An 11,161-nucleotide genomic window follows, 5' to 3' on the forward strand; every position below is an offset into this window, starting at 1 on the left:
TTTTGGTTGCCCTCCTCTGGACACGTTCCAGTTTGTTAGTGTCCTTCTTGAACTGTGGTGCCCAGAACTGGACACAGTACTCCAGGTGAGGTCTGACCAGAGCAGAATACAGTGGCACTATTACTTCCCTTGATCTAGATGCTATACTCCTATTGATGCAGCCCAGAATTGCATTGGCTTTTTTAGCTGCCGCGTCACACTGTTGGCTCATGTCAAGTTTGTGGTCAACCAAGACACCTAGATCCTTTTCACATGTACTGCTCTCAAGCCAGGTGTCACCCATCTTGTTTTTGTGCCTCTCATTTTTTTTGCCCAAGTGCAATACTTTACATTTCTCCCTGTTAAAGTTCATCTTGTTTGTTTTGGCCCAGTTCTCTAATCTGTCAAGGTCGTTTTGAAGTGTGATCCTGTCCTCTGGGGTGTTAGCCACCCCTCCCAGTTTGGTGTCATCTGCAAATTTGATCAGGATGCCCTTGAGTCCATCATCCAAGTCGTTGATAAAGATGTTGAATAAGACCGGGCCCAAGACAGAACCCTGTGGCACCCCACTAGTCACTCTTCTCCAGGATGAAGAGGAACCATTGATGAGCACCCTTTAGGTCCGGTCAGTCAGCCAGTTACAAATCCACTGAGTGGTAGCATAGTCAAGACCGCATTTTACCAGCTTCTTTACAAGAATATCATGGGGCACCTTGTCAAATGCCTTGCTGAAATCAAGGTAGGCTACATCCACTGCGTTCCCTTCATCTACCAGGCTTGTAATTCTGTCAAAAAACGAGATCAGGTTAGTCTGACATGACTTATTTTTCAGAAATCCATGCTGACTATTGATGATCACAGCATTCCTTTCTAGGTGCTCACAGACTGTTTGCTCAATGATCTGCTCCAGAATCTTCCCTGGTATTGATGTGTCATGAGCCTGTGTGCTGAACCATGTACATAGCTACCAGTGCGCCTGCACCAGTAAGTGAAATGGTGGCACTCAGTTGTATAGGTCTGCTGGGAAAAGTGTAAATCCAAGCACACTGATTCGTTGCATTTTAAGGGCTTCAGTCCTCTGCACATTTACATTGGACTTAAAAGGGTGTGATCCTGTACACACTTACCTGAGAGCAAGTGCTACAGAACACTTCCTTCTGAGCAGATGTGCACAGGATTTGGCTGCCTGATGCTAGCAAGAGAAAACAATAACAACAACAACATGCATTCTTCTTTTTTTCAGTGCCCTTTTCTTCTAAGAGAGTTTGCCTGGCAATTTAAATGATTTTTTTTTAAAAAAGCAGAGTGAGGGGAACTGTTTCTAGATGTGCTTAGCAAAGGACAAGGCAGAGCCAAGAGATGACTAATGAGGAACCGGGCCCAGCATTTCTGTGGCTGGAGTGAGAGAACCTTGGAAAGTTGCTTGCAAATTAATCTGAGGTTCACAGTGAAGGAAGTGCTGTTGAACTGCCAAGGGGTGGCCACCAGGACCTGCAGCCACCAACCCTGTACTGTGACCCCCATATTTTGCTTAGTGGGCCCTGTCAGTATCTGTGTGGGGTGTGGAATGGTTTTCACATAAAGTGGACTTGCAACTTGTGGGGGGCTTATGTTCTGGGGATGGTGCGTATATGCAAAAACAGGTAAGGTCAAACCACACCTTGGAACCAGCTCTGCGCGAGTAATCTTATATTTCAGAACCAGTGCAATGAACTGGTCTCATACCCTTCAAGTGTCCCTATTTTCCAGGGATAGCCCCAGAATTACAGAAGCCCACTGGCGGAGGAAGAGGGGTGCGGGGGGAGCGCACCACCCCTGGCAGTGCGATCCCAGCAGGGTGCCATCGCGGCTGCCCCCCCCCCCCCGCTGGGCGCCCCGCCCCCGCAGGCAATGTGCCACACCCTCAGGACGTGCACCAGCCCCGCCCCCGCCTGCTCTCTGCCCCTCCATGCTGGAGCATGAAGCTCCGCCATTGCAAAAGCCATACCGACTTCCGATTTGATCCTGGAATGTCCCAGTTTCCCTCACCTCTGCTGAGCTCTGAGGAGAAGCTGAGCTGGAGCTTCCTCTGAGCAGCAGCAGCAGTGGGAGCTGCGAAAGAGCAACCCATGGCCTCCCATGGCTGCTGGTGTTGGCCTCCTCTCTTGAGCAGCTTGTAATGTCTGCTGGAGAGTGGGCAGGGGGGAAGAGAAGCCCCACGTGACGTGCCAGCCTTGAGATGTGGGCAGAGGGCAGGACCACCCTGGGCAGGAGGAAAGGGGGAGTGGCGCTCAAGTAGTCTTCATTTAAAAAAAAATCAAAAATCCACACCTAATCTTTGTCCCTTTCTAAAAAAGTTTTATTGGTTTGTGCTATTCTCTTTGTAAATACACCAAAGAATAAAATAAAATCGGAATTAAGGGCTTTTCTCACAACAGTGTGTGCTGTGTCCTATTGGTGTAATGGTGGTGGCATTCACCCTTCTTCTGACAGGAAATGCTCTGGACAAAAAATGGGGGGGGAGAGGAGGGTCAGTTGGGGTGAGTGAGAACTCCTGGGGGATGGGAGAAACTGCAGATGCCAAAGGGGCAGCAGACCCTCCAACATTCCTCAGGTGAAAATGTCCCTATTTTATCTGAGGAATATTGGTGGGTATGAAATTTGTTCAGAGACAGAATGGAAGGGGATGCTTAATCATTTCCTCCGTGTCATTTCCTCCAGTTAAAATCCTCTCCCCCACCCAGCTTCTGCTTGTCTTGCTGCCCTGGGCTCCTTGGGGTGGAAGGCTGGGATATAAATTCAATAAATATTTTCCACCAGGAGGCAAAAGAGTGACAAGTGAGAAGGAGCAAACTTGATTTGGAAAATAGTGGGTGAATGAGTGGCAGTTGTGTGCTTAATCCCCATTCATTGCCTCTCCCACCCCCTGTCATGGGTGTAGCCCCCCCCCCAGATCAAGTAAAACAATAGAAATACTTAACTAACTAACCAATCATGTCGGTTCTGCCCCCCAACAAAAATCCTGGCTACGCCTATGCCCCCCCCCCCTCGCTGAGATGAATCAGTTTGTCCCTCAGTTGATATTGTTCAGTGGACACCCACAGCCTACCCCCAAGCTACTTGGTAAAAAATTAATAATAATAATAATAATAATAATAATAATAATAATAATAATAATAATAATTTATACCCTGCCCTCCCCAGCCAGAGCCGGTCTCAGGGTGGCTAAAATCAGTAAAATTACAGTAAAAACATAATAGGAAAAAAACCTATTTAAAATACATGCAATTTAAAATGCAGCCTCATTTTAAAAGTAGCCCATAGATCAAAACCATAAGGGGAGGGAAACATAAGGGCCAGAGTGAGTCCAAACCAAAGGCCAGGCGGAACAGCTCTGTCTTCATATTTTCTCCCTTTGCTCTTCAGTTTGCAAAATGAAGAGCTTTAGTTGAAGACGCCTGGGCTGCCTGCAGCATGAATCAGATGCCAGAAGTCTTACAACATCAGGAAATGTGAGGACACCACAGCCAGCTCTTTATCCAGCAGACCGAGCAGATCTTGTTAGGTGCTCCACCTAGCAAACTAATCCTCGGCATCAAGGATTTCTTTGCTGTTGGACTTCCATGTACACACACACACAATTGCATTCCAGCACTCGGCATGCACCGCCGGAATATTTTGTTTGCTTTCCATAATCCTTTGTAAAGTAGCATCATTGCCCATGAGGGAGGAAAAACTGCTTGCAAATGTTTTATTTTCCTCGTTGAGTGTGCTTCTGGGGTGTAAATGCAAACATGGTCAAGGCCTAGTCTGAAGCACATTTATCTCTCTCTAGAACATCAAGGGAAGGAAACAGGGCAAGTGGATACTTGCCGCACTCAATTCTTACATTGCTTCCAGGCTCCATTAATGGACATATCACTAAAGACTCAATTCCACCTGCTGAAGCCTTCATCAACCTGGTGCCTGCCTGCTGTGTGGGACAAAAGCTCCCATCAGTCCCAGACTGCAACTGGGTGATTCTGGGACTGATGGGAACAGGACTCTGCAGGCTAGGACTGATGGGAGTTGTAATCTAAAACAGCTGGAAAGCACCAGGTTGGCAAAGACTGGTCTCCTACAGGATGGGGGACCAGTGGCTTTGCAGATGTTGCTGGGCTGCAACTCCCATAACCTCCCTCGCCATGCTGGATGGGTTTGCTGGGAGCTGGAGGCAACTGTATCAATGTGGGCTGGCATCAGCATACAGCTTTCTCAGGCAGCTGTCAGGCCTCCTGTTTTTGGCAGGGTTCAGTACACTGGTTCTTGCCTGCCCATAGCCTCTTCCACTCCCAAACCATTGAGTTCTGCATGCCAAAATCTGCTTGTGGCCACCATTTTCTTTTTCTTGTCATGCATATCCAAGGACTTGCTCCATGGGGAACCAGGCCCATTGGCAGACCAACTCTGCATTTCAAAGATGTCTGCAAACACGGCTGAAGGCTGGCAACATCAACCCTGCCACATGGGGATCCCTTGCAGATGGTCGCAGCACCTGGAGACAAGTCGTGCATCTATAGCAGTGACCAGAGGAGGAATGACCGCTAGGAGGAGCAGAGAGAAGAAATGTCATGGTGCATCTGCAGCAGCACAAGCAGACATCTGCATCTGCCCCAGCTGCAGCAAAACATGTCTCTCCTGTATCAGCCTCTTCAGACACAGCAGGTGCTGTTACTCGCCAACGCCCCAAAGGTGCCCTCCACCATTGTCTCCCGAGATAAACAGATGCCAACATTCATGCACTGGAATGACACAATTCAGTGCATGGTGGAATACAAAGTGGTAGCCACAGGGATGCTATCTTTTCTATTCCTTATAGCTAAAAAATGGGGGAGCCCACTACTGTGCTGTGCCCCACATAAATGTCCCATAAGCAATAAAAGCTTGGCCTTGCCTGGTGTGCAGAATGGCATATGATGCACTATCAACAGTTCAAGATGAACCTTAATCAACTGGAGAACGTGACCTGGCCAGCGGTGCCCTGCTGGAGACCAGGTGCTGCCTCTTCCTGCCCTACAGAGATTAACTCTGCAGGACAGGGATGGGGAGCCTTCCTGGGGCTATTCCTGGTCATGGTGGCTGACGTGGCAGGAGTTGGAATCCAATAACATTTGGAGAGCCACAGATTCCCCATCCTTGTTACTGAGTCCCGAAAACAGAGCTGACATTCGTAGAATGGCACCTCTGGCCATTCACCCAAACATCTTTTCTAATACCCTACCCTACCCCTACCCCAAAACCAAAAGGAGGGGCATTGGAAGAGGAGCCTTTAGAACTTTAAGGCTGTCCCAGATAAAGACGAGCCATTGGAACGTATAATTAACTGTGATCATAGCTCGAAAATATCATTCATAGACACATAAGGAGGAGTTATGTAAGCGCTCTGGAATATTACTGGTATCACTCATGACTCCCATTTGCAGTGGTTACACAACTGTTGCACTTTTGTACAGCTAAACATACCCTAAGGGGAGAGTGGCAACAACACAGCCATAAATCAGACTGTCCATTTCAGTCGCCACCAACAGCCTAATGGAGGTTTGAAGTTACTTCTGTCAAAGTTTAGGATGATTCAGATGCAGCAGTTTCCGCCCCCCCCCCCCCCCAGCTTGGTGTAAATCAGCCTTGGCCAGCCTGCAGCCCATCAGAGGTTTTGGACTATAACACTCAACAGGTGCCTGGGGCTGATGTGAGTTGTGGCCTAAAGCATCTGGAGAGACCAGGCTGGCCAAGGCTGGTGTAAACAGATTTTGGATCTGACTTATTGTGTGCTTTACTGATATTTTAAGTGTTCTTTGGTGATGATTATTGATTTGGGGTTGTGATTTCTTTTGATCTTGCACATCCCTTTGAGCGTTTTGCTTGGAAAAGTGGTTTATTATTAAACATTATAATTAGAAATGTGATTTTTTAATTGATTTGTGCACAAAACGTTGGGATGCTTTGTCTTCTATCTCCCAACTGTTTTCCTGGGAGAAGATCAAACTGCATTGCACAACCCAAGTGGACGTAGTCCAATTGTCTTTAAAAAATATTGCTATAGTTTTTTGGGGTGGGGTGGGCATCTTGTATAGGTGAGAATAGAATCTATAAGAAGAAACCCGCCCAACCAGTTCCTTTGTTAGGTAAAGGCCTTAACCAGCCATTTACATCAGGAAGAGTTTGCCCTATTGCCATAGAGACAATGGGGGAATCCCCCTACCCCTCTCAGTTGCTGAAAGTGACCTCACCTTGTAAGGTAGACCAGCAACAGCCAGAGCTGGTATGTGAGTTTTGGCTGATGCTGATGTGGGGTCTTGCTTTGTGCTTCGCCCAACCCTAGTGGGGAAGCAAGATCTGCTGTGAGCCCTTCCGTCCTATGCTCAGGTCACATCTGTGTGTAAATAAAAGCTTGCATCCTCAAGACACCACCGTCTACACCTTCATTCCAAGGATACCAACCCCTGGCTGAGTGCAGGCACCCCTGGAATCTCTTGGAGGCTGGGTTGGGTGCAGCAGTATCCCTGATACTGAAGAAGAAGAAGAAGTCTCCAACTGAACAATTAAGTAATTTTTAATTGGAGCCAACAGTTTAATTGTTTCAGTTCCTGTTAGAGTAAGATGCCTAAAAAGCAAACTCAAAATGAATAAATATACTCTTACATCTCATTGCCAACAATTCAATTCACTCTCCTTGCCCACCAATTAATCAATTCAGTGTTTAGTTGATACTCAGAATGAAAGCTTGCACTTCAATTATTGATAAAAGATTATGACTTCACATAACAAATTTAATAATTATTTATAAAAATGTATATATTACAAAGTCATAAAACTCCAGGATGCTGTGCAACTATAAAATATAAAACACAATTAAAAGCAGTACAAAATACAAAATGTGTGTGCGTCCTATGGGGCGAATGCAGGCTTTCGCTGAAGCCTGGAGAGCAAGAGCGGTCAGTGCGCACCGACCCCTCTCGCTCTCCAGGCTTCAGGAAGCTATCCGCAAGCCCTGGGAGCCCGGCGGGAGTTCCCGCAGTGCTCCCTAGGCTTGCGGATAGCAGCCTGCATCCTGAAGCCTGGGGCGCGCTGAGCAGCACGCCCTGGGCTTCAGGCAGATATCCGCAAGCCTGGGGAGCCCAGCGGGAACTTTTTTCCCCGACGGGAATTTTTTTTCTTTATTCCTCCCCCCCCCCAAAAAAACTAGGTGCGACCTATGGGCCGGTGCGCTCTATAGGGCGAAAAATACGGTAATCATTATTGTTTCTTGTATTCCATTTTTCTCCAAGGAGCTCAAGGTAGTGTATATAATAGTCCCCACCCCCCTCAACAATTCTGTGAGGTCAATGAGGCAAGCAAGGATGAGAGGCAGGGGCTGGCCCAAGGTCACCCAGAGAGCTTCCTGGAGGAGCACGGATTTGAACCCTGGTCTCCCAGCTCCTAGTCCAACACTCTCACCACTGCACTGCATTGGAAAAGCAAGAATGTGACTAATCAAAATTAGTGACTAGCTGAATGTTTAAACAGCTGCATAGGCCTGTTGGCATGAAAGACTTCGAGAAAGTGAAAAAGGCAAGGGTGCCTGCCAAATCTCTGCTGGGACCAACAATGCTAAATGACTTCTGGCTGAAGTCAGTCGGGCCTTGGTGACACATGGGATTTTCTGGATTATTTGGGCAACTGAGGTAGGGTCTAAGGGCTCAGGTCGTCCCTAAGGTATCCTGGACCCAAGTTGTTCAGGGCTTTGTCTACCATCGCAAGAGCCTTCCACCTGTCCTGGTAGCACCTGGTTGCTGATGATTGCACCAGATGGTGTTTTGATTGCCATATGTCCGGAACGTCCTGGACATATCTGGAATACTGCAGTTGGAAGTAGTGTCTGGACGGAAATCGCTTTTTTAAAATGTCTGGGAAAATTCGGACATATGGCAACCCATGTCGGCAGTGTTGTTTTTGGCAATTTTCCTTAAAGATAGCTCAGAAACTTTTTTTGTGAATTTGCCAGAAAAGCTCAACAACTTTTGGCAAAACTAAAAACAACTCAACAACTGTTTGAAATATGGCAACCCTACTAAAAGGGCAGCCAACATAGAGCACATCACAGAAATATCGCAATGGTGTTAAATGACACTGCTACCTTATTCTTTAGTAAGAAAATTAATTCCATTTATGCATTGTCTGTGTGGTGCAAGAGTCCATTACTTCTCTGATTAACTCATAGCCATAGCTCAATATGTTCTCTGGCCACTAACGGCAGCTACTTGTGTCTTAAGATGCCTGAGCAGCAGAACCATTGGCTGAGCCAACCACCAGAGCTATAGTTCAGTGGCAGAGCATCAGTTTTCAAGCAGAAGGTCCCAGGTTCATTCCCTGGCACCTCCAGAAAAGGTGGGGGAAAGTCGTCTTCCTGAGATCCTGGAGCGCTGCTGGCAGTTGATGAAGAGTGGATCTTTGCTAGATGGCTCAATGGTCTGATGCAACAAGAGGCAGCTCCCAGGGTTCGCTAGCCTGAACAAGCTGTGCTTGTTTCTGTAACCATCTAAAAAAAGACATCTAAACATCACCTTGCTGCATCAGAATGTACTCAAAGGGGTGTAAATTATTCCATGGAGCCTGGAAATGAAATACACCCTGGAAACTTTTTCAGCTACACCCACATTGTTCCCATCCCATCTAATCAATATCTAGATCTACCTGCACTCCAGCTGAGAGCTCCCTTCCTCCTGTCCATTGGTGTTACACCTGCCTTCCACTAGTGAGTGTCAACTTTCAGTGACATTCTTTCTTTCTTTCTTTCTTTCTTTCTTTCTTTCTTTCTTTCTTTCTTTCTTTCTTTCTTTCTTTCTTTCATAAAATGTATACCCTGCTTGATTGTAAAACAGCTCAAAGTCTTTGAAGAAATTACTATAAAATGTAAAAAAAAATTGAAAACAACTATTTAAAACATTAGAAAATAAATAAACTCAGCAATAAACTAAAAACGAACACACATCGGCATCCAGCCTATCTGGGGAGGCTGGTCTAAACAATTATGTTTTTAGTCAGTGCTGAAAATAGTACAGCAAAGGCGCCTGCCGGGTATCACTAGGCAGGGAGTTTCAAAGTGTAAGTGCTGCCATGCTAAAATATTGGATTTCTTTCAGGTGCTGAGCAGGTAATATGTAGCACCTGTAGCAGTGCCAGTTCCACAGATCAAAGGAGTCAAGTGGGTGTCTCTCACAGGTAAGCTGGCCCCAAGTTGTTAAGGGCTTTATATACTGAGAGCAACACCTGGAACTTGGCCCAGTGGCAAATTGGCAGCCAGTGCAGATCTCTGAGCACAGGTCTTATATGTCAAAAAGGTCTTGCTCCTGTCAGCAATTGTGCTGCAGCGTTCTGCACTAACTGCAATTCCAGGTCGAGCACAAGGGAAGCCACACATATATGTGACCTGAGGCAGGGATGCATCGAGAATGTGATCCATGCAGTCTTGATCCACACCTTCCTGATGAGTATGTGTCCTGGAAAGGGGTTGTCCACTGGCCTTAACACTTTCTGAACATTCTGATCTGGTCTTGCCTGAAAAGACAGTGGAAAAATAGGTCCAGGCTGGTTTGCACTGGGCACTTTTGAAGGGGTTTGTTTTTGTTTGTTTGTTTGTTTTGGAGGAGGAGGGGAGAACTGAAAGGGATTTGCTTCTCTCCTTGTGGTTTTATTATAAAATGTCATACATCACAGAGGTGCATCAAGAAAAAAACCTGAAAAGTTTCTAAGGTTGAGAGCAAGGGCTAGGGAGTTACAATGAGTAAAAAAAAACAGCTTCAAAAGTTAAATAAACTCAATGCAAAGCTGGGGCTTCATGGCCCAGAGGCAAAAGCACTTGAATATCCAACATCTTCCAAGCAAATGCTGTTAGCAGAAACAAGAGCCCAGAACAGACAACAAGGTGAAGCCTCAGCAGCCCTTCCTCAAACCACTGAGATTTGAACGACAGCGTAAAACAATTCCCTCTGATTAGATAGACCTGTCAGTCACAAAGAGCTCCCCACCCCCATGACATTTCCTTAACACTGCAATCTTGGGGAGAAATGGCATCTGTGGCATTTTTAAAATTACACTTGAACTACTGAAGCCCCCTGATGGACGTGGGAGGCCCCCACTTCAGTTTAGGGCACATGAGAGAGATCACACTTCAGCTCAGGAAAACCTTGAATCTGTCCAAAGTAAGGACAGTTTGCTTCTTGATGCAGAATTCATACAAATCTCTTCCACAGCCCTTGTGAAGATGAGGCAAACTGTTTGTAGTAAATGCTAAGAATATCACATTTCGTTAATGCTTTTTGCCCCTACCTAGTGCCTGAACAGGAAGTCCTAGAGTTGTAAAAACCTCATGTTTGATGTCACAATAATTCTTGGCTTCCTTCCTTTGGGGCGTTTAAGGCTACTGTTCTATCCCCGTTTACTATGCACATTAAGCTCCAATTCACCTCAGCATGTGCCATGGACTGGACAGCTGGGGAACCCCCCCAAGGGAAGAAGACTTAGAGCCCGGGGAGTGGGGATGGGACATGATGAGTGGTCCGAGGGAGCAGACTGGGAGGAGGAGGTGTCAGAAGCTGAAGAGGTAACAGGGTTTAGTGAGCAGGAAGAGGCTCTGTCAGAGGGCAGTCCAGAATCAGAGGCAGCAGTGGAAACTGGAAAGGAGGGGGCACCAAGAGGCAGAGATGAGTCAGGGAAGAAGTCAGGGATGCCCCCCCCCCTTAAAAAAGCACACACACCCTCCAACTTCTTTTATTTAATTTATTTATAGCATTATTTATTTGTTGCTTTCCTATGCATAGCCCACTCAAGGCAACTGCCTATATCATAAAAGTATAATAAATACAAGCAAACTAAAGGCAACATTTAACAGTTGTTTTAAAATATAGGCCAGTAAAAAGATGTAGCAGAAACTGATGTAGCACCTAATGGAGCTCCCTGGAAAACAACATTTTCCTTTTTTTAAAGTGTTTCGAAAAAACAGGGGCTTTTAAAGCACATTTAAACACCTGAAGCATGAAGGCCACACACATTTCTGAGTGGTAGAAGTTCCACAATCTGGGGGCCAACACAGAAAAGGCAGCATTCATGTCTTTGGTAAGCCACGAGCATGCAGCTAAAATTCTGGGCACCTAGCAAAGAGAAATAAACACCACATTCAATGCAA

Source organism: Podarcis tiliguerta, assembly GCF_965153285.1.
Source record: "Podarcis tiliguerta genome assembly, chromosome: 14".
NCBI lineage: Eukaryota > Metazoa > Chordata > Lepidosauria > Squamata > Lacertidae > Podarcis > Podarcis tiliguerta.